The 24,346-nt window shown below is 37.9% G+C and overlaps 1 protein-coding gene across 11 annotated transcripts in view; it reads right to left on the bottom strand.

Moving 5' to 3' along the window:
* TSPAN18 (tetraspanin 18) overlaps positions 1-24,346 on the bottom strand; it is a 205,032-nt gene that overhangs the window by 101,470 nt on the left and 79,216 nt on the right. For 6 of the 11 annotated variants that reach the window (XM_060764248.2, XM_060764238.2, XM_060764222.2 and 3 more), the window contains one exon: positions 6,683-6,789. The exons of 4 other annotated variants lie outside the window; for them this stretch is intronic. The gene's annotated coding sequence lies outside the window, so the exon portion shown is untranslated. Of the gene's footprint in view, positions 1-6,682; positions 6,790-14,568; positions 14,591-24,346 lie in introns of those variants that run through there. One more of the 11 variants, XM_060764257.2, reaches the window with a different exon arrangement.

Raw genomic sequence — 24,346 nt, 5'->3', positions numbered from 1 at the left:
GTGTACTTTATTACAGTGTTAAAAACAACGTATGTTCCTGTATGATAAAATATGTGAGAAAAGTTTTCCGTTCCTGGAGTAAGAAATTCATATAAAATACTTAGATTTTTATTTTTATTTTTTCAATATTTGCATATACATAATGAGATAACTTAGAAATGGAAATCTAAACACAAAATTCATGTATGTTTCATATATGCCTTATAGGTAATTACATACACAAGATTTTTATTCATTTTGTGCATCAAACAACATTTGTGTATATTGAAGGCAAAAGTTACATTATCTTAGCCACCCATGTGGGCAATCTTGGGGTATTTCAGAATCCCACATAAGGGATACTCAACTTATATAAGCATTGTAAAACAACAATATTTACATTTCATCAATACTACATACATTACTGTATGCAAGACCTAGATTTTGCACTAAGAGTGACTCCGCAGTTGTTCACACATTCATAGATTCCAAGAAAAAACAAGGCATGTTTCAAGATATTTTTTTTAAAATGGTAGGGGTAAAAAACATCTTTTGAGGATTTTGAGAGGTGAGTCTAGTTTCTTCTACAGGTTCCATTGGATGTTCTCCAACTTTAGCTTCTTTCACACATTCATAGAACAATTTCCCACAATATTTCTTATAACCAAAATAACAAATTCTGGCTATAAAGCCTACCTAGATATTCTGAATGGTTTGAAAATATTTTCCAAAGCTGGATTTTACAAAATGTAGCTTTCCATATTAGGATGAAATGACAACTATAGATTGCAGCTAAAAAAGATCAGGATTTTCCAGTCTGCATATCTTAAAACTAGATCTCTGACGCAAGTCAAGGCTCAAATTCCTCTTGTCCTCTCCTGAAAGCTGACTGATGTCATGAGGAGGGTCCCTTCTCTGTTACATCACTGAATTAATTCCTGGCCAAAGAACCATAGCTTGCACTACAATGGCTTTATTTGTCTTTTGACTTCTTTCCCCAAAGGAAAAAGTACAGCAGACTCAGCAGATGCTTTAAGGACCCAGAAAAATCCTAACTTTGGATGGAACCATGCCCTTTGATGCACTAACTGAGTGTACAGCCATTTTAATTTTGATATTTCTTTTTTTATTGTTCCACGTGAATGTGCAGGTTTTGCCTTGCTGTTACACTCCAACACACATTTTGTTGCCTCAATACATTTCAGTCTTCCCCACATGGAGACGGGAAGGGAGGAATGAAGCTACAGAGCCATAGCCTCAGACCCACAGATCAATCACATCATGGAAGAAAGTTTTAGTTTAAGTGTTTCAGTTTAAGCAAATGCTTCAGTTTAAGTAAATGTTTTTAGTTGAAGTAAATGCACCTCTTAAGGAAGGAGTAAAGTAATACAGCTATCAGTGCCTCACTGCTGGAACACAAATAAAATTAAAGGCGTCTTTTCTAGCAGCTGGTGTCTCAACAGTCCTCCCCATGCTACCACTTTAAATGTACAAGTCCTCAGCCCCAATTGATTTCTCAGTTTCCTTTCCTGACCCCCTAAGTCCTTCTCAGCCTTTGAAATTGCTTGCTTCAGACTACACAGGCAACAGTGGTTGAAATGTCACTGCATTTAATGATTTCAGTTCTCTGTTCAAACACTTCAGCAGCCTGGCTTCAAAGAGATGGGAAGGGGCAAAGACACCTAAGATGGGCCAACTCCACCCAGGGGAAGTGAAAGAGAGTGAGATGTTCAGATGGTTAGGCAGCCCCCACAGTGCACCACTTAAGAGCTCCTACCCCAGTAGATTAAAAAATTGGAAGGACAAGTGGAGGGCACAGAATTCAACTTTCTTTTGAAAAAAAATCTTGTTCTATTTGCAAGCTCTTTAAACACATCTCTTCTATTGCACACTCTCTAGTATGACAGCAGGCCAAAAAAGGCCAGTGCAGAAGCATTTTCTGGGGATAAAAATATACATCTTTGGTCTAAATGTTTCACTTTTAGTTTACAAACACAGGTGGTGATGTTTGTATGTTCCAAGACCCCCAGAGACACCTGAAATCATGGTTAACAGTGAACCTTATATTTTGACAACCAAATAGCACTGGAGGACTTAGAGAGGCCTATACACACTTCTGGGAGGGAACATTTTTGGAGCATGGGTAAGTCAAACAATGAATATTGAGTCTGTGGAGAAGGGGTTATTTGGGTTTTTTACCTATAAATTATCATGCTGATTCGAAATTTTTAAGAAGTCTTTGGTTTCTTTAAATTGAGTGATCAACAGTAATCTTGTTTATCTGTGAATTGCAATATAATTTAGATATTAAATGTATGCAGTGGAACTTTGACTTAAGAGCACCCCAACTTAACAACATTTTGAGTTAAGAGCCATCACTCACCCCACGTTTCACTTTGATATATGAGTGGCATTTTGAGTTAAGAGCCAGGGCCAGAGGGAGCGCTAGCGTGAGAGTACAGGGCTTTAGGGCTTCAAGGGAGCAGCCTCCGTACCTCATGCCTCGTGCTCTTCTCTGCTTTGGGAGATTTATTTATTTATTTATTTACTCCATTTATAAACTGCTTTTCTCAGCACTCGGGCAACACAAAGCAGTTTACAGCAGCAAAAATTAAATGCTCAAACATCATAAAAACAATTAAAACAATTAAAAACCATGGCCTAAATATACAATCATTACAAAGTCAATACAAACATAACTCATTAGAGATTACTGTCCACTTTGCTCTTTGATGAACTTTGGGTTAGTTGATTTTAGGTGGTTTTTATTCCTGGTATGTTTGGCATCCTGAAGAGAGGGAGGGAGGCTGGAATGAGTACAGTATGAAGAAAATGATGAAAATTAGAACAATATGAAGAAAATGATGCCTCTTCATTTTGTGCTTCCTTGTCACAACTTTGTGTTTCTACCATTTTAAAGTTGATATTTGTTTTGTTTTTTTTATTGTTCCGCGTGAATGTGCAGGTTTTGCCTTGCTGTTACACTGGCCAACACACATTTTGTTGCTTCAATACATTTCAATTGGAAATTCACTTTGAGATAAGAGTGATTTGAGTTAAAAGTTATGGAATGAATAAACTCTTAACTGAGGGTATAACTGCAATGCCTTTCTTCAATAATCTTTATATGAGACAGTACGAGGCATTCATGTATATGCAAATGCTGAATTTTTTTGGAGGTAAGGAGTTGGTAATAAAGAGCTGAAAGCATTTTCTCAATTTATTTAGAACTTTGTGTTAGCATTGTGTTATTCAGTTTAATATTTTGGTATTTTTTTCCCAATAACCATTAGAGAACAATTGATCAGATATTAATTTTCTGTTAAATTGTGTCTGGTTGTCATGCAAGTTTTATGGTTTGTTTTGGAGGCTTATGGAAAGGGTTTTGAATACTAGAGCTGTTGTCTTGATCTTGAGCAAGTCTGGAAATGTGCAATATTTTCTATGGAAATTGGGCTTTTCACCCAGACTTCTAATTAGCAGAAAATCCAGTATTTTGTGGGATTATCTTATTAACTATTTATAAATATGCAGTATTTTCATTTATGCGGGTTTTTCAGATAACATATAATATAATGATTTTTTTATATTTTGTTTTGGGGTGTTTAAAATGTGGCTTCCTGGTCTTCTCCTTTTTGCATATACATCCATACATTAATTTCCTTTAAATGCTACTGTACTCCACTAAGTCTCTTTCATTAGACAAAGCATACTATTTTTGCTGACCAGCTATTTCCATCCTATTTTAAGGTGCAGCAGATCTTAAAACTGTCTAAGTGGAAAAGGAAATGTGGAGTCACAGACATTTCTTAATGGTTTCAACTATAATTTCAGCAGAAAGCTGATCTCCTTTTTGCTCAGCAAAATAGTCACTTCATTCCTTTCTAAAGCAGCTGCTGCATAAAATTATGGTTCCTTCTTTGTGTTAGAATGTGAGATGGGATTGCAGAAAAGACACACCAGAACACTGACTTTAATGTTCTAGCAAAACAAATATATAAAGAGTTAAATCCCCTTCCTTGCCGCCCCATAGTATCAGGATAAAACTCAGTCCCAGAGTCACTTTCTCCATTTGTGGATTATTTTCAAAAATCCTGCATATTTCAATTTTATATACTGTACAAGATGCTTTATCTTTAATGAACGCAACAAAACCTCTGGAGATAGAAGGGGGACACATTTCAGTCACTATGGATGTGAATTCTGTATACCAATATATTTCAAAGGATGCACTGACTATTCAGACAGGAGAGAAGTAAAATACCTCCACCTGCCAGTTCCTACTTTCTCAACATTTGATGAAATAGCCTTGATTGAGAATTGTTTTTAAGTTTGAGAACAATTTCTACAGATACATAAAAGGTATATCCACATGATATAGTATGGTCTAGAGGTAGTCACTCGAAGTATGGAAAAGCTTGAAAACATAATGAGCTGATACTTGTCTCGGGTATATTGGTATTTGTAATTTGTAAAGATAATGCAACAGAGCTCATGCACTTTTATAAGTACACAATTTAATATAGAATACAGTAAATCGGAAAAGAAAAAACAGATAAATCACCACCTCCTTATATAGAATACATGTTAAGCCATTTCCTATTTATTGGAAGAAAAGTAGGTTATAGGCTGTGGTGCAGGTAGTTATTAGTCAGCTGCATTTAATCACTACTGACCGAGAGGTCATGAGTTCGAAGACAGCCTGGGTCAGAATAAGCTCCCGACCATTAATAGTCTAGCTTGCCATTGACTTATGCAGCCTGAAAGACAGCTGCATCTGTCAAGTAGGAAATTTAGGTACTGCTTTATGCAGGGAGGCTAATTTAACTAATTTATGACACCATAAAACCTTCCAGTAGTGTGCATAAGAATGAGGAAGCACTCCATCAAGGACTCAGTGTCACAAGTGGACGATAAAGTGACATTTCCCCCTGTGGCCAGAAGCAAGCATACCGTCATGAAGCCGGAAAGCTGGAAAGTTAAATTGCCTCTGTGTGGCTATTAATGAGACATGCCACATTATCACAGGATGTCTATGCCCAACACCACTGCATGAAAGGACATCTCTGACCCATCCTCTGTTTGGATATCAGCCAGCATGCCAACATCTTACCTCAAGAAATAAAAAGCCATTTATCTTTATTTTCAGCTACAGAGACACTCGCTGGAACACGTCAGCAAGCGAGAGTCCAAAAGTGGCAGGCGAAAACCTAGGATCTCTATCAGTGGCTGAAACTGAATGAGAAATTCCCTCCTGGGCACACAGAAGGCTTGGTAGGTGCTGAACAGACTGCATTCTTGCACCATGAGATGCAGAGCCAATCTTAAGAAATGGGACTACAAAGTGGAGTCCAGGACATGTGTGTGCAGAGAAAAGCAAACCACAGACCACCTACTACAATGCACTCTGAGTCCTGCAACATGCACAATAGAGGACCTTCTCACAGTGACACCAGAGGCACTTCAAGTGCCCAGCTTCTGATCAAAGGAAATTTAGTATAATGTCAAGTTTATAACATTGTTTGTGGTTTTTTTATACATTATAACTGTAAACCTTACTGTTGTTATTGTTATTATTTATTTCTTGTACAACAATAATAAATATTGCACAAGGTATAAATAATAACAACAACTATATGTATATGTGAATTAATGTAGATAATTTTCATGGGAAGTAATATGTATTGTACTTGGATGAGAGGCTGCCAAGAAATATTAGGTGCTAAAAGCTATATTTCAAAGGAAGGAGAAGGCAAACCCACATCTGAGTATTCTTTGCTTAAGAAAACTCTTTGATATTTGAAGGGACATATATATTGAATGGCAATTTGAAGATACATATAGATATACACACAATGTTTGACACCTGTGGTTCTCAATTTCTGGTTCCCCAGAAGCCCCAGTCAGTATGGATAATGGGGAATAGACACTGGGAACTGAAGGCCAACATTTGGAGGACCAAAGGTTGAGAAATACTCTTGCAGAAAGTGTAACATGTTCTGCTATTGTGAGTATATTAGCTAATTTTGTCATTGTAGAAGCTCATCAGAAGCCAACACCAGCAGATCTGCTATCCAATGTTGGATAAGAACTTGGAACTTAAATAGAACTCTCTTGTTGTACTTTCTTTGATCCTTTTAAACCTTCTTAATCTTCAGTATTAAAACCAAAGTTTTCAATAATAAGGATTAAGATTATGGAAGTTGAAATGCATTTATAACCACTAAAGAACTACTCTTTTAGCCTTCCTGTGGTAGATGTGGTCCCTTTCTTTATTGAAATTATATGTACTTTAATTAAGAACAAACATATATTTTACTAAATATAAAAATAGAATCAATTTTCCTGATGCAAACTGCTTCTATCATTTTTCTATACAGCCTTGCTTTCTACCCATGTTTAGCACTGTGTTCTTTTTCTATTTTCCTTTTTCCCTGTATTCTACCAAAAGTGTGCAGTTGCTCAGCTTGGGCATTCTTGTGAGACTTTCATGGGCAATATTGGGAATGCAGAATAAATAGTGAGGGAAAAATAGCAATATTGGATTAATCGACAGGTTTTTTTTGCCATCATTGAAAAGTAATGATCCAATCATGATTAAAGATCAGTATGACTACAGGACAGACAGGATGATGTGGCAAGTTTTTAACCTGCCATAATTGTGTTATATCATCTTTGAGTGTTAAAGGTAAGAATTACTTACCTTAGTCTTATGTGCTGGGTAATTCAGGTTTTCAGTTCAATACTTGTTCTTTTTCAGTAGACAGGCTGAAGCAGTGCTACAACAGCAACATACAGGTTCTTATTGTCCTGTAGTGAACAAGTAGGGAATAGGGGGAGTTAGTTATTAAAATATTTATATGCTAAGATCTTGGGGAAACTATAAAATCAGTTTAAGACAATAAATAACCACTATAATTTTAAATTATATAATTATAATTTTAAAATATTAACATTGATTAAATAGTTTTTTAAATGAGAAGTAGTCAGAGTAAAACTGATTGAATTTTTTTAAAAAATGCAACTATAATACATTGCACAATTATCTCAAAAACAGGCCCAATTAATGGAGATCAAGCTCTCAACATTCAGAAACAAATGATGGGAATAGCACATTCCCCATATTTCAGTCACTCTTTATGCTGGTCCCATTCTCTCCCCCCCTCCCCCCACAAACACACACCAGCCAAAACAAAAACAAATCATGCCAAACAATCTTTCAGTTTTTGCTGTGAAGGCACTTTCTTTTTTTTGTCCTAACTAATATAACGTAGCAAGATAACTCTTGCTAAAGAGTGCTGTATAAAGCAATATGGTTTATAAAGAAACTGTGCATTTGACTAGACCATTCCCTTGATACCTGGCTCCACCTAGGATCCAAAATCCTGGCCACACACTTTACTAGTGCTGTATCCAAAGTTAGAATGACCCTACTGTATTGCTCTTATCCTTAATGCTGCTATACGACCTATGCACTTTACTCACTAGCCCTATCCTCTGAAATGTTGTGCACCAACCAGTCCACCCACTCATATTGAGACTTGAATTACGCTATTGTTGTTGTTTTTGGTGCATGTTTCATATATTGTTATAATGTTGTTTTAATGCTGTTTTTAATTGATGTCATGCATTTTAATGTACTACGTTTTTTAACTTTATTGATTGTGCTTGGCCCCATGTAAGCTGTCCCGAGTCCCTTCAGGGAGATGGAGGCGGGGTAAAAAATAAATAATAATAATAATAATAATAATTATTATTATTATTATTATTAAAAGTTCAAGATCCAAACCCTCTGAAACGTTACTGAAGTATTTAACCTTTGACAAGAAATGTGCCTGTATCTTTAAATACATGAAATTATCAGTAAACAATCTTGTTATCTTTAAAAAGAAGTCTGCTTGCATCATTCTCTGCTGAAAGCACCAAACAGAAACAAAATATCTGCATGCCCAGTGATCATCAATTACTAAATAAACTCTGCTACCCCAATTAGGTTGTGATCCTAACAGTTTAAGATCTATACCCCGATGATCAGTGATCCTAACAGGTCATAATCCGTTATCCACAATAAAGGCAGCAGCAAAGAAACAAAGCCAAATTCCCAGTGCATACATACCAACTTATCATGCATATTTTGGCTAGAAAGACACAATGCAATGCAATAAAAGAGCATCTTTTATATCTTCAAAAGATGCAAATGAGTATATATTTTTAAAAAACAAGAAAAAGCTGGAATAAGTGCAATATGCGAAATGAAAACTCTTCTGAACTGCAGAGAATAGAGACACAAGTGCTTTACAAGGTAAGGGTATATTAATATCAATTTGAGGAAATATAGGGATGTGCAATATTGGAAACAATGGTTGGAGTTAAATAGAAATTCCTTCTGATTTGGTGGGAAGGAGGATTTGGTGACAGCAGCCATTTTTCTTTCTTTCCATCTAGAAGGAACAATGCTTTTTACATAAAATTGCCCATAGCCTATGACTCTTTTAGCTGATGTACCACTGCAATTAGGGTCACTAATGGAACATCTGAGCAGTGAAGGCAGGCACTCAGAGGAAGACATTTATGCCATGTAACTATTGTATGCTAGTAGAGTAAAAATGAAAAAAGAAAGCTTTGTAGTTTTTAATACTAGTTAGGCAGCCATTGTTCACTTCTTTACTACCTCTTTGCCACCTGCTCAGTCAGCTTGGATAGAAGTGGGGCTGTAAGTGGGGCATTCTTAAGCAAACCACAAATTTCAGGTTTAATACTTTCATTGTTTAAAAATCTGAACATTTCGTGACATGGTGCATCCATGAAATGTACTCCAGTTGGGCAAGAAAGGAGGCAAGGATTATCTTTCAATTTCGTGGAAATGTTGAGAAGGTCAGTTGATGCCATTGTATTTTGTTCTGCGTATCCTTTTTTGTATTTCTCCTTTCAATACATTGGGATCCAGGGAGAACATTTCTTATTCTAGCATATTTTATAGCACCCTTTTCACATGGCTTTCACATGCCGCAGTGATGATGCTCATGGCCATATTAACCAATTAGCCAAGCATAGAAAGATGAAAGAGTAAGAAGAAAAACACTCTGGGTGTATCTTTATAAGGAAAGGGCAATGAAATGGAGTGAGACTAACTTTCAATTTGAGTCATGAGCAACACTAAAAACAAATGTAAATGAATGAGGAATTGGCTTATTTTACAATGACCACATTGTAAATCTCAGTAAACAACATGACTCTATAAAATATAGCTATGGACACAGCACTAATAATTAGTGTCTATTTGGATAAGCACTGAGATAAGTTCGCCAGCAGTAATTTCAGCTCCTAAAGTGGTATATTTTAAAGAAACAGACCACTCCAGATTGATGTTTGTTTATAGAAGCAGTTCACTGGGTCGGATAGAGTATGCACCTCTGAATAGAAATCCTAATAATATACACAGGAAAAAACCAATTCCAAGTTTCAGAAGCAGGAAAGATATTTCAGTAAAAGGTGGCAAGGTTCAGCAAGGTCCAAAGTTTTTAAAACTCAGAAATTTTAGGGTGGATGCTTAACATATCTTTTGAAGTGAACTACTCCTGATGAATGCTCATATGTGATCAGAAATATTGGGGGTTAGTAAGGCTATGTCGGACATGGAGGGCAGGTGAGAACATATATAAACTTTTTCACACTATAACTAGGTACTTTTATTTTTTTTCAATGGTCATTGAAGAAAACTAATTGGCAAGCCAGTTAAGTGGGTGACTTCTATAACACGTACAACAACCTAACTCAGTCATTACAGCCATATCACGTTTTTCTTCTAGGAATGTGGTTAGAGTTTGTATACAATTCCACTTGCCTTCTCTGCTTTCCCCCCACACTTCCACCATTTCCTGGACCACAGTTACTGAAGTGAAACCACTTCAAAGTAAATGTCTTCATGTGAGCAATGCATGCAGGCTTTAAGGCCATGCAATTAGCCACATTGTGGATACTACACAGCAGGTCCTCCCAACCCTGGTTCACTTCGTCCATGAATAAGGATGGATGCCTGAGGTGAAGAAGCTTTGCATGAGGAAACTCCATTAATACATTGAATCCAAATAAGGCAATGTTCCAGGACCCAGGGACACCTTCGTTCATAGAGTTCTAACAAACAATTTCTTTCCTCGGATATTCATCCTCAGGTATTAATTGTGAGGCTGGAAAGAGCTACAGTCTTCCAAAGCTCAGAGTTATACAACATTGAGGGATGGGCAAAAGACTTGGTTAAAGCTTCTAAGAGTTGAAAGTCAAAACACCTGGCTAAAAGTTCCCCACTTGTTTCAGCCCTTTCGCACATCATTCACATGTGAAAGGCAAACTGTGTTGAAGGAACTATGAGGTTGTCTTCTGTCCTTCTCTCTATATCCCAAAAAGACAAAAAAAAAAACGCATATAGGCTTGTTAGAAAGGGACTATAGAAGGAGCTTTCCCCAGGTGGCAATGATTAACCACAGTCCCACTCATAGCAATTCTCTGCCAGCAGTCTGAAAGACACAGAAAGGTATTTTCAAGCACAGCAACAGCATTTCTACCCTGTAGTCTTGAAATCTTTGATATAAAACTCAGGAAAGTCTCTGGAACACAAATCAAACATTGCTCTTTGTCCATAAAAGGAAATATTATTTAACAAGAAAAGCAGATTATTAAGTAGCTAAAAGCCCCGGGCTTTAAGAATGGCCGAGGACTTATCTATTTATCAAGATGGAATGAGAAATACGGGACGGTTTCTCTGCATCATATCAACTTCACCAGCACTTTAGGCTCCGATAAAGTCACAGTTTTCATTCCACAGTAGATCTAACATATATAAGCCATGAGACAAAACTAGCTAAAACCATCTCTTTTTATATCCCAGAGTCCAAGTAGCTCTGAACTTCAAGCAGAGGATCCTAGGCCTAACTCAATAAAAATGGGCACAATCTTCAAGAAAGAAAACGTGTTTCACTGGGAAATCAAATGAGATTCACAGAAAACCATACACAGCTCTTGACTACCTGAATCTGTTTGTCCTACATGTTTCATAGATCAGTTATTCTGAAACTGAGCTTCTTGGGAAACAGAAAGTTCTGAGAACAAAATACAAAACTCCAGAGTGTGATTTTGTTACTGTTGTTGATTTTCCCCATGTTATTAGCTTTTGTATCATTAACACTGACATTCTAAAGGGCAAGTAAACATGCATTATTTTGCAATTCTACCCCATACAATAAATATGTCATACCAATACCAAGAAAGGTAGGTAGCAGTATGGGAACTGAATGTTGTGGCATCCTCTGGCACACTTTTTTCAAGTGGTAAAAAGAAGCCGAGCACATAGTTTATAGCAGGCCTGGGCAAACTTTGGCCCTCCAGGTGTTTTGGATTCAACTCCCACAATTTGTAACAGCCAATAGGTTTGCCCAGGCCTGGCTTATTGGGAAACACTATTACATTCCTATGGGACCATGCGTGTGTGATCCTTACAATCACACAAGCATGCAAGGAAGTGGTACAGAATGATCCAAAATAATATTCCGACCATAACAGCTTTCCTAAGAAATTGCACTGATTGAATTGATTTTATTCCCAATTTCTTGAACACTTTGAATCTATACTCAGAAACACATTCATATCTGTTCCAGACTCAGAGTATAACCATTCAGCTGATATCATTCTGGAATATGGTGTGATGTGAGCATGGACACATCACATGTTAGCCCTGTTTGGCCATATGTCTGAAACAGAGGAGGGGGTAGCAGCCGCACTACAGAAGCAGATCTTCATTTCTTTTATTCCTGCAATCAAAAATGAATAATTTCACAATTTTACTCCCAACTGGGTGAGATTACTAGAGTTACTCTGCATCTTCCACCTTGTATTCCAGTGAATACAATTTTTCCCCACACAATACACTGTATTTTGTTGATTAAGAAAAAGAAATTTTGCTAGTACCCTTTACATCCAAAGATAGCACATGCTGGCACTACATTACCAGCATGTGCCCAAGTTCCAATACAAACACCTCAGTCTGTCACCTCCAATGGCTGAACATGGAAGTCTGAAGAGAAAACCAGTAGAACTTTCCCCATGGTGGAGAATCCTGTTTTATGAGGCAAACCAGCAAATGTAGACAAATCTTGTCATTACTGAAGCAAGGTCAGGGACTAGAGCAGGGGTCCTCAAACTTTTTAAACAGAGGGCCAGGTCACAGTCCCTCAAATTGTTGGAGGGCCAGATTATAATTTGGGGAAAAAACATGAATGAATTCCTATGCACACGGCACATATTTTATTTGTAGTTCAAAAACCACTTAAAAACAATACAATAACTAAAATGAAGAACAATTTTAACAAATATAAACGTATTAGTATTTCAAGTGTGGGCCTGCTTGTGCCTGATGAGATAGGATTGTTGTTGTTGTTGTGTGCTTACAAGTCATGTCAGACTAAGGTTGAACCTGAGCGAGGGATGGGTAAATGACCTTGGAGGGCTGTATCCGGCCCCCGGGCCATAGTTTGAGGACCCCTGGACTAGAGGAATGGGAGATAACATGTACAGGATTTCAAGGAGAGAAACAGTTTTAGCCCACCTGCATGTAAGACTGAAAAAGATATTGAAAAACAGGTTGAAGGCTAGAGAACTCGCTTTTTTAAAATGGATGTAAGTAAGGCCTAATTAATAGATTTAAGTTACTTGCCCAGGGGAATATACAAAACCTATGTAGCAGAACTAAGAAATCAATCTAGCACTACAAAAAAGAATTGCATTCACACAAGAATTATTTCACTTTATAATGAGGACAAAGGGAAGCAGAAAAAAGCTTCAGGGAGCTCCTCTTTTTCTTCTTTTTTATTTTTCTAGGGTCAAGCCTTTGGAGATTAATCTACAGTTCAATAATAACTACAAAATATGTGCAAAGATTTGTGGAACTGCCCCAGATTACAATTGTGGATGGCATGATTTTAATAGTGATTTATGCAATGTTTATATGTTTTAATGTACATTTAATTTTAATTTTTAAATTTTAACTTAAATATATTTTAATTGTTTGTTGTCCAAAGGCATTGAATAATTGCCATATGTAAGGCTGTCTTGAGTCCCCTTCAGGGTTAGAGAAAAGCAGGATACAAATAGAAGAAATAATACATTCACTACATTTCAAAGCTATTGGCCATGCTGGCTAAATATTTTGCAAGCTGAAGTCCTCTCATAATTAACTTTTCCAAGTTTTGTTCTGTCTTCCCTTTCTATCCCATATGTCACAGTAGAAAATACATTTGTCCTTTGGAACTCTAGATTGCTATAAGATTTAAGGATTTGATCACATGCTTGAGAGCCAAAACAATTCATAGCTGGTGCCTGGTCTCCCCCATTCACTATGAGTGGTTGTCCTGTAAACAAGGGAGAGAGTAGGAGCTAGTTTAAGCAAATTCCTCAATAAAGAAAAATAGATCTAGACTCTCCCTCTCTCTTCCCTTTCTACTGCCTTGTGTTTCCTTCAGTATTTCTATTAGATCCGCATCATAGTCTATAATTAGGAAGGCTCAAAAGTCCAATCACAAGTTCTTTGAAAAGGGCAGATAGGAAAAATTCCCACCTACCAGGCAGAAGTCTCCCTAGAGAAACCATTTTTTTTCACATGTCACATCAACATGCCTGTGTATGACAAGCATTTACAGTGCAGAGCTTGATACACTTAATTGCAGGTCATTAATGCTGACCTGACCAATTAAAACAGTGTTGTGGCACTTGTCTTCCTGAAGCAGATGTTTCATATATTACCTGCATGTTATCAACCAACATCATTAATATTCCTACCATATGAGATAATTATTTTGCAATTACACTGTAACAAATGGTATTTCTTGCAAAAGGTTCCACTAATTACCCAGGCTTGCCAAAGGGTAGGGATAATGGGATATTTCTTCCTCATTTGTGTACTCTCATTAATCCTCACACCCTCCTGGACCCCCAACTGGAAAGTAGAGGAGAGACACTGACAGCACGTCCCAAGTGATAGCATAATTCTCAGGAAAAGGCAGGTTCCATCTAATGGTTAATTTCCAAATCATTTTGCATCATTTTCCTTCAAGCTACTATTGTGACCACTTCTATATTTCCCATCTGAGGCTGTATGTACTGTAAAAACAGTTGTCTCCACAGGAACCTCCCCCCCCCCCACTCCACCCCTTAGAGGCCATTTCCTGTTGCTTTCTTATGATGCCAAGGTATCCACCTCATTGTATTATCCATGTGTTGTCTCTAGGGCTGTAAACTGTAATTCAAGAAGACATGAGTTGGCTTTGTTTTGAGGCTATTTTGAACCTTCTGTTATTGTTATAAGGGACAGGAAAGAAAATGTCAAAGAAAAAATATCTTCCAAGCAAGAACTTGGTTTTCCTTTGTTAAAATGGCTTGTTCTTCCTTCAGCATCCTCTTCCCAAGAACCCTGTGTTCTGATTATTTCCCAAATTTATATACATTTAGATTGATTAACAAAATCATTAGCTAAAAGGCAGGTGGTTATAAACTGGTAGCAACCATTGCACCAGCAGCTCTTTTAATCAGTAAAGGGCTTACCTGATTTCCTCAGTTGCCTGGTCTTTTTTATTCTGTTCCTTTGGTGGGGAGGGAAATATAGCCCTAGGCCCACATGCACTTCCCAGTCTGTTTCTGTAGCCCTTGATCCCTCCAGTAACATCAGGATGCCCTTTGTCTTGTCTCTTCCAAAGGTAATTTGCCTCTCCCAGATGAGCCCAAAAATGGAAAGCCAGCTTTTAAATAGAGTGAAGTGTCCTGTTTAACAGACACATTGTTTAATATTAAAATAATTGCTTGCCTTTTTCAAAACAAAAGTAATTTTCCTTCCAGTTAAACTGCTTACTTGCTCGATTCTTTGCATTTTTGGCACTCTGTGCAGACCTCTAGCAGCAAAAAAAAGGGGGAAATTTCTGCAGTTTCCAATTCCTGTCTTGCAGCACTGACTGAGTAATCCTTGACCATTAGGCTGATGAAGGAAATTCTCATATTTATGAGATCTTTTCTCTCAACTGCCTATATCCTTTATCTGTGTTCATCTTTTACGGAATCTACTAGCCCAGCTTCTCACAAATTCCAGAGATTAATGTCAGAAATGTAAGCTAAATATTCAATTAAATAAAGAGTAACTCTAAGCATGGAGACAGAATGGAGTGGTTTGGACCAGGGTTGGAATCTCACTCAGACTTGGAAATCCACTTTGTAATCTTGAGCAAGTCATGCTTTCTTAATCATTAGAGGAATGCAAATCTCCTCTGAACAAATCTTGCCAAGAAATCCCAGTGATAGATTTTGCCTTAGGGTTACTGTAAGTTGGAAATGATTTTAAGGCACAGTAGAGCAACAACAATGTCTAGGCATACTCAGAATGTTTTCTTCAACATTTACAGTCTCTCTTTTGACATATGCTTATAATAAATCCTGAACATGTATATTTCAAAGTAAGTCTTACTGAATTTATTTGGATTCATTCCTAGGATACAGGATTGCAGCATTGTAGTGATGTGCATCTTCCACATAGATTTAAGTCACAACTTAAATGCCTAGCAAATCAGCTCATGCAAACTATGGCTGCACCACATATATTTTGGTCTCTTACTGCCTCCTTACTATGATGCCCTTTTTGTCTTTTCCTCTCCATGCCTTCATTTGTGCAAAGACTTCAGCAAGATTGAGGCAAAGAATTTATTTTCAATGATAGCATATTATGACTATACTATCCATGGGACCACAGTTTCACCTACTTGCTTCCAACAAAATATGTCCTCACTAGAACTGCCTGTCTTCCAGGTAATTCTATGGTATGCTTCTCCCAAAAATTACCAGAATCATCCTGAAGGACTGAGAAAATTCCTAGAGAAGTATCCTTGATATTCTCTATATGAATTTGCTAGGTCCTCCAGGGCAGCTCTATGGAAACATCAAATAAAAGTCATTCATTTTAACAGGATTTGCTGTTTTCGATCATTTCTTATTTCCATGGTAAGTTCAAGAATGTATCCCTCATGGATATGGGGGTTGTACAGTATCAAATTTTAGAGTAGGAATGAGCAACTTCAGTTGGGTTGAAATCACTCTTCAGGTTGGCTATATGCTAAAGAGCCACACTTTTGGTTCAGTTCTGTGAGTTTTCTAAAGCCTTTTAAAATGTTATCATTGTTTCTTAATTGATTGTGCTGCTAAATCAAATGCCCTCGGCTTTGTAAAATAAATGGCCCTCTTGTGTGAAGGACTAATGTTTTCCCCTCCTTTTAATGCAATCTCTTTTATTTGAGAATAGAATTGATCTATCAAACTAACCAATAGCTCTTACACAAAAGAATTGTCCATCTTTGAAATGGCAGAACATTGAGAACAAATGTAGGTCATGATGTTACTGTCTATTCTTCTCATCTACCCACACACAATGTTCTAATCCAGGAGAAATTGGGCTGTGACTATAACATCCATCTCCCACTCACATTGTGTATACCTTCAGTACTCAGAGGAAAGACAGCTCATCATCACTGGAATGAGCTTTCAAAGGAAATTGTCAAGTGCCTCCATGTCCCTTATGACAAGCATCCAAGCCCATCCTAAGCATCCAAACTCCTTCAAGGAAGACAGTGATCTTAGACTGGTTCCAGAAAAGGCTGGAACATGCTTCACAGGAAGTACATGTGAAGGACAGGTTGCTTACCTGTAACTGTTTCTTCGAGTGGTCCTCAGTGAATTCCCACCATTGGGGTTTAACTACGCCTGCACAGGCTCAACGGAAACATTTCTATAGATCTTTAGTTCAATTTTTGGTGGTAATCCCGCCCACTCCTCAGTGCATTAACAGTGCTCTGGCCAGAAGCTCCCAAGTTACTAGGCCGCAGATGCACCTAGAAAAGTGGAGGTTTGCATGACAGAGGTGAGGAACAGGTGGATTTGGGTGAATTCACAGAGGACCACACAAAGAAACAGTTACAGGTAAGCAATGTGTCCTTCTTCTTAATAGTTTCTGTGAATCACACAATTGGAGACTAGCTTGGAGATTAGTAAGCTAAGGTGAAGGTCAGCAGGAATGACAAACCGACTCAGGTGTTGTGCAAAAGACACATGTCAAATTTATTGAAAGAAAACCCAATAGGGTAACCTAAGAACAGCAAAAATCATGCAAGCAGCTTGAAACACAATGAGTCCTGATGCTAACTGTGGTGGCCGTTGAGGTAGAAACACCTGACAAAACATAGGCCACAGAGGTGTGTTGTATGAAAGAGTAGGAGAAAGAGTAGAAGCAACTGGATTAAATAGCAACCAAGTCTTGTGTCTGTGTTACTTAAATCTCGAACTGCAAAGCCTAAAACAGGTTCCTTAAATTGTAGAAATGTCCTTTGAGTACTTGAAATGGAGAGTGGGCTTAGGGATCATCAAAGACAGGAAGACAGCACTGAGTGGCCAAAGGCTGTTTCTTGGTGGGGATCTAGCGTCAAGCCTTCTTGTGAAGTTGTCTTGGCACTGGTCTGGTGGAGGGACTGGTTGGGAGGAGCTTGGCTCTTCTTAGCAGTCTTAGAAGACTTTGACACCCTCAAGGAGGTCATGGAAGGGGCCGTTGAAGATGGTGCAAAGGATTATTCATAGAGTAGAGACCCAAGTCTCGCCTTTCTATTCTTTCTCACCTGGGCTGTTAAACCCTTTAGTGTTGGCAGGTGCCAATGATGTAAGCATCTCCGAGGCATTAGAGGCACTTAGCATGACCATTTTTGCAGTGCACTGAGAGCACCTCTTGAAGTGCGTGGTCAGCATGAGGTTGACATGGTGTGTGAAACACAGAATAATACAAAGTTCCTGAAGAGCTTCTCCAGTGGCAGATGAAAAGGAAGTTGGGAGCCGCTGACCAGGGTGCCTTTTATGCCCTGGGAGGAGTGGGTGAGGTTACTGCTAGAAATTGAACTGAAGATCTATAGAAAAGTTTCCATTGAGCCTGGGCAGCCACAGTCAAACCCCAATTGTGTGATTCACAGAGACCACAAAGAAGAAATAGTGTGCTTCAAAAAAATTTCTTTTCTTCCAGGTGCTGATCCAAGCACTATACCCTTTTCTGATCAACAAGGGGACACTTGATGTGTGATATGGAAATGCAAGGTGAGTTATTGTAGGGTTGTAGAGTCAACTCCATGTCTGACTCCAACTCCTCCATCTTCCTGGTATCCAACTCCAACTACAAACAGTACCAAAAGGCACACATATAAGCAGGAAACAAAAAGGATACAAGCTCTGTATGTTAACTGATGGTCAACTGTTTATTACTTTAAAAGCCCACATGTATTTCTCTCTATATGAGGTAAGGCCTTCTTCAGAGGCATTCTGACAAAGATTTCTTCCTCTGCAATCATAAAGACTAGCTTTTCTCAAAGAGCCAGCCGTGGCTGAAGCTCCATTTGGCAGGGGGCTCACAAATCAACTGCCACTTAAATATCCAAAAAGAATGTTTACTTTTGTTGAGTTCTAAATAGAACTACATGCAAGTTCAACATTTTAGCAGAAACCTTAACATAAATACCCAGCCTGAATGTTTGCTGTTTCAGTAGCTGAGCAGGTAGAGAAGTGAAAAATGATCTGGGAGGCTTTCTAATCTTTTAATGCCATTTTTGGAATGCAGAGTTTTGTCCACCAAGTTTATTTTCCTATGTTATATCCCCCAGGTATTTTTTCTATAAACAATCTCTAGCTTTCAGCCACACAAAGGGTCTTCCTAAAAATGTAATTATTTCACTTGAAAAATAAAACAAGAACAATAATTTTGAAAGACTTAACAATGATATTTGAAGAAAAGCTAACCAACAGCAAGTGAGCCTAAAGGCCCTGGAAAGCATTTACAGAAGGGGCTAAAGAGACCTGTTCTGTTATCCTCTCAAAATGAAGAGATAAAAGCTTTTGAAATTCCCTTCCAATCCCTTGGATGCAATCTACACTTTCATGACCACAATAAACACAGCAATTGCGTATTGTGTATCTCGGCATTTTCATTAAGTTCAAAACATCCATGGCTTGGCTCACTGCCATCACAATAGGGTTCACAGCTTCAAACTAATGAATTTTGTGGTCAGTACATAAAATGAAAATGCCAAGAGGAAAGGAAAATCGTTTCCTAAGGCACCACATAAAATAAATATTCCTCTGTTATTCCACTTGCAAACCTCAACTGTACCAATTGGGCTTCTCCACCTATTTACATCTAAAGCATTCTGCATTATTTTCCCCACTCAAAATAAAATGCTCATTTTGAAATCAACTTGGTGCTCAAGTCAGGGAATCTCAAAGAGAGATAGGGGCGGGGCACTGTTTGAGGTTTTAATTTGAATTTTAAAGGAACAGAAGTCCCCAACCTAAGGCCCACAGGCCAGATATGACCTTCCAAATTTATTTACCTAGCCCCCACCCTAAACTTTAGACTTAGCGTCATTCTAAGCCTGAAATGATTTAAAGGCACACAACAACAACAATCCTAATTTACCTAACTATCCCATAAGCCAAAAACAGGCCCACATTTCCCATTGAAATACTGGTAAGTTTGTGTTGGTTAAAATTGTTCATTTTAAATACTGTGTTCTTTCATGTTTTTACACCACAAATAAGATATGTGCAGTGTGCATAGGAATTAGTCTGAGGGGCCATGAACTGGCTGTGAACTGGGTGTCAGTTGGAAATGTTTGAGGACCCCTTATCTAGAGAGCTAAACCCCATTCCCAAAATAGTTTCAGCACCTTGGGCAGATCCTTTGTTGTACGGCTCAGAATGGAGGATCCCAATATAGAAAAAAACCAAATTTGCTTCTGGTAGCATTCTTTGCCCATTCTTTTTCTTGCCTTTTGAGTATGTTCCAAAAGATTCAATTTCTTAAACCAATGTGGAGATCTTCGGACATCTACTGCATCCTTCTCTTCCTGTCCAGTGTTCTAAGATTCTTGGGGTTAAGGAAAAAGCTCAATAAAATAATCCTAATATCTTACTCAGAAGTAATGTCAGAAGTAATGCCTAATACTCAAAAGTAATGTCTATTTGTTTTCAATAAATCTTACTGTAGTCCAAATATATTATTTTTTAATTATAACACATTTTGAAAAGATCTATGGATTATGAATTTCACAATTTTTTTAAAAAATAAGGCTGGTAGTTTTTGAAATCTGAAGTTTTGGAATAGGGTCATTATGAAAGTAGAAGAACTTATAAGGAGTTAGAAAAGAGGAGTCCTATATAACTGTAGAAATAAAATTCTATAGTGTCTCTCTTGAAGTAACTTCATTTTATTGTCTAAGCAAAATTTGCTATTATGTGCATATTGGTTGAAGAAAAGCTAAAATGAATAAATATATTATTATCATCATCATCATCATCATCATTATTATTATTATTAATGAACTCATAGTTAATGATGGAACAATTATGTTCCATCATCCTTGAAGGCTACACATATACATCATAGAACAGCACAGAAAAAATACATCTTTTACAGACTGATTTTTACTGATACTGATAGAGACAAGATGACAGTCTTGATGAATTAATTGTTTGATCTACTCTGACAATTCTTAAGTTCTGATATTAGCAGTTGCTAGTCATAAAAAATAAAAACTTTAATGAATGTCACTATTCTAATCCAATGACAGTGTAGGCAAGGAACAAAGGAAGAATAAAAGAAGTCAAATGGTATATCCCACCATTTAAATTAAAACTACCAAGCATTCCTAGGGCATATTTTAAACAATAGTCAATTAGCCATCAATAATTCCTTCTCCTACTATCTTTTTATAAGAGAAAACAAGAAAAATGAGAGAAAGAGAGAGTAATTGCATACAGAGTAATTCTTATTTATACAACAAATTTTGCCTACAAAGAAAAATAGTTGTGCCTTTAGGATAAATCCGTATCATTCTGCTCTTGGATTTCTCCATTTGTCTTGGTTTACAATCCAGATTTTTAGCTTTGGAAAAAAACCTGACATTCTTTTCCCCAAATTTGGCAAAGATTTAGGAAACAGTGACAAAATCCATTTATTTAAGCAATAATGATGGTCAGAACACCGGCATATGCGGTGCTCATAACATTTATGCTCATAAAATCCCCTGCATTTCTTACTGTGTGAGGACTACATTAAGAAATGACTAAAGGATTTCACCCACCCATTTTGTGATAATGAATACTGCCTGTGTGAGTAGCAACCCACTTAGGACAATGCAAAGGCAATGGGACTGTGTGATAAATGGAAATACCTTGAAATGTATTTCAGGGGTTCAGCATCCCTAAAATACATTTGTAGCAGAGTATTCAGTGATTTGTGCTATATCCATACCTACCCTGCTGGTTTAACCGAATAAGTAATGCAAAGATCAGCACCCTGAAAATAAGGACTTAGAGGTGTGTGAAGTGGCCTAAGTCCAATTAGTTATTCGTTTTGGAGATTCAGATGACTCTCACCTTCCCAAACTACATTTCCCAGAATTCTGCTCACACCAGAAGAATGGGGCTGCAGTTTGGGGTTGAATAATTTCAACAAAGGAAAGTTATAGATTGGATATGAAGGGACAGAAACAAACAGAATTATCAAAAAGCTACTGTACATTAAACACCACAAAGACATAGAGACGCTGAGGGAAAGAGACCAACTTTGCAGAAAGCCACATGATTGGCTTTCTTCTTCTCATTGGCTGACAAGGAAAAAAAGTATGCAGCTGACTTTGTCAAACACCTCACTCCCCCCCCCCTTCCCACCCCAGACAATTATGGACAGAGTACAGGCATGTAGCCGGGGGGGGGGGGGGCTTGAGCCCCCCCCCCCCCCAAATTCTCATGGTGGTTCGTGAAAAGGCCTTACTGGTGCATTATTTAAACTGTTATGTTTATTCATATCATGATCTGATCACCATACTCAATATATCAATATAATATAAACGGTTCTGGCCCAAGCTACCTATCCGAACGTATCTCTGCCTATGAACCCACCAGGACTCTAAGATCTTCTGGGGAGGCCCTGCTCTCGATCCCGCCTGCATCACAAGCACGGCTGGCGGGGACGAGGGACAGGGCCTTCTCGGTAATGGCCCCTCGGCTGTGGAACGCCCTTCCCATGGACATTAGATCAGCCCCTTCGTTAATGGTGTTTCGAAGAAAACTAAAAACCTGGCTGTTTGAACAGGCATTCGGATAAATAGTGCAATGAACGATGAATATAGGAAACGGAATTATGAATGACGAATTGGATCACGATTTTAGTTACGAGACGTTAATGGGTTGTTATTGATGTGTCATTATTTTGTTTATTATGCTGTTAATGGTTTTATATATTGTATGTTGTATGATTGACTTTTTGCTCTTGTGAACCGCGTTGAGTCGCCTACGGGCTGAGAAACTGCGGTATACAAGCAAAGTGAATAAATAAATAAATAAATATCCCATATGCATTGGGGTATTGGGGTAATGATACAAAAGGTTTGCTAGGCTAGACCCTCTTTCACTCAAACTCAGCCCCCCCCCCGAAACTCAGCCCCCCTCAAAACTCAGCCCCTCCCCCGAACCCCCCTGAAAATTTTTTAGCGCCCCCCCCCCCCCCGAAACGAAATCCTGGCTACAGGCCTGACAGAGTATGTTACATTTAAAAATTGGAGACCATGATCCACGGATTTCTAAGACCTTGTTCGTTGTTGCTGCAGTACATTTTTAAAAAGCTCTGAAACAACAAATCTTTGCTAATTTCTCCAAAAGTTTCAGAGGTTTCTATATCAATTTTTAATGCTTTGGAGGGATCCCTTTCTGATTAGTAATTCTGAGATTTGTATTTCAGAATCATACAAATCAGTGAATTACAAAATGGAATTCCAACGCTTTGCACACCCCTACAAAGCATTACATGGTCGGTCTCTCTCTCTCTCTCTCTCTCTCTCTCTCTCTCTCTCTCTCTCTTAAATGAACAATTGCACTCCATTTTGCTCTATACATTCTGTTTTTAAATGTCAAAAAAGAGCTGGAGAACACCCATTTGTCTCAAGAATGGGTATTTTTAGTTTTTCATGCCTGAAATTGAAGACACTTCAAGAGATCAATAAACTTGCTTGTGTAAATTGTTAAATCACCATAAAATACCACCCAGGAAATATCCCACAATTTAAATTAAAACTACCAAGCATTCCTACGACATATTTTAAACAATAGTCAATTAGCCAGGAAACTTTGCTCATTGGTGCGGCTTTGTTTGGTTCATGAACTCCTTTGTTTTCACAAGGGTGCAGCTTGTCAGCAATCCTGTGTTTTGTTTTTATTCATAAGACTTCATATTACTTGCTTGCCTGAAATTACAGCTCCTTATTTTGCAGGGGCTGAGGACCATCCAAACTTTTTGTCTATATCAACATAGGCTTTCACTCATGGCTGAGTATGATTGCCTTCCAAGTGTAGGGTCTTAGTAGTGGGTCCGAAGGTGACTGTCGAGGCCTATTCTTGATCTGTATGTTCTTTTGCAATGAGGACATCGATTTCCAGATAGAAGGCGGTCCTGACAAAGGTTGGCTTGGTGCACCTTCCTCTTGACCTGTTTCTCTCTTTTACCCTCCATTCATGCCTCTTCGAATTCCACAACACTGTGGGTAACAGCTGACCTCCAGTTAGAATGCTCGAGGACCAGGGCTTTCCAGTTCTCTGTGACTATGTCACAGTTTTAAAGGTTTTAAAGGTTACCCTTAAACTTTTCTTTAAATCTCTTTTCCTGTCCACCAGCATTCTATTTTCTGTCCTTGTGTTGAGAGTATAGTAACTGCTTTGGGAGATAGTGATCTGGCATTCTAAATAACAGAGGACTTAATGTAGGAGAGCAGGTCTACAAAGTGATGCTGATCTGTCTCCTTTTAAGTTGAAGTTGGAAAGAATTAGCAAAACCACCTCTGAGATATTCCTTGCTTCTTATGAAATGCATGGGGTTATCATAAGTAAATAAGTGACTTGAGGGTTCATCCATGACCTTCAACAACATCTGAGTAGTTGTTTTCTTATTCTATATTTAATAGCTCCAGCCAGCATTTGAACAGCTCCTCTCAACACTTTTTTTTCGAGATGGTGATTACGGAAACTCTGATGATGCAAAAGGGAGCTGTACCACAAGCTTTAATTCCTTAATTTTAAGGCAAAGTTGAATAATGGTAGTATTGCTATGAGATCTAGCAGTATATGACTTTACCAATAAACTTGCTTGCGTAAATCGTTAAATAGCCATAAAATACCACCCAGGAAACTTTGCTCATTTCTTCACAATTTTCCCTTCATGGACCATAGTCTCTATTAACTTGTACTTGCCAGAAGAAAAAGA

This window comes from Anolis sagrei, chromosome 1, assembly GCF_037176765.1.
Source record: "Anolis sagrei isolate rAnoSag1 chromosome 1, rAnoSag1.mat, whole genome shotgun sequence".
NCBI lineage: Eukaryota > Metazoa > Chordata > Lepidosauria > Squamata > Dactyloidae > Anolis > Anolis sagrei.
This window is presented reverse-complemented; position numbering and strand designations above follow the sequence as displayed.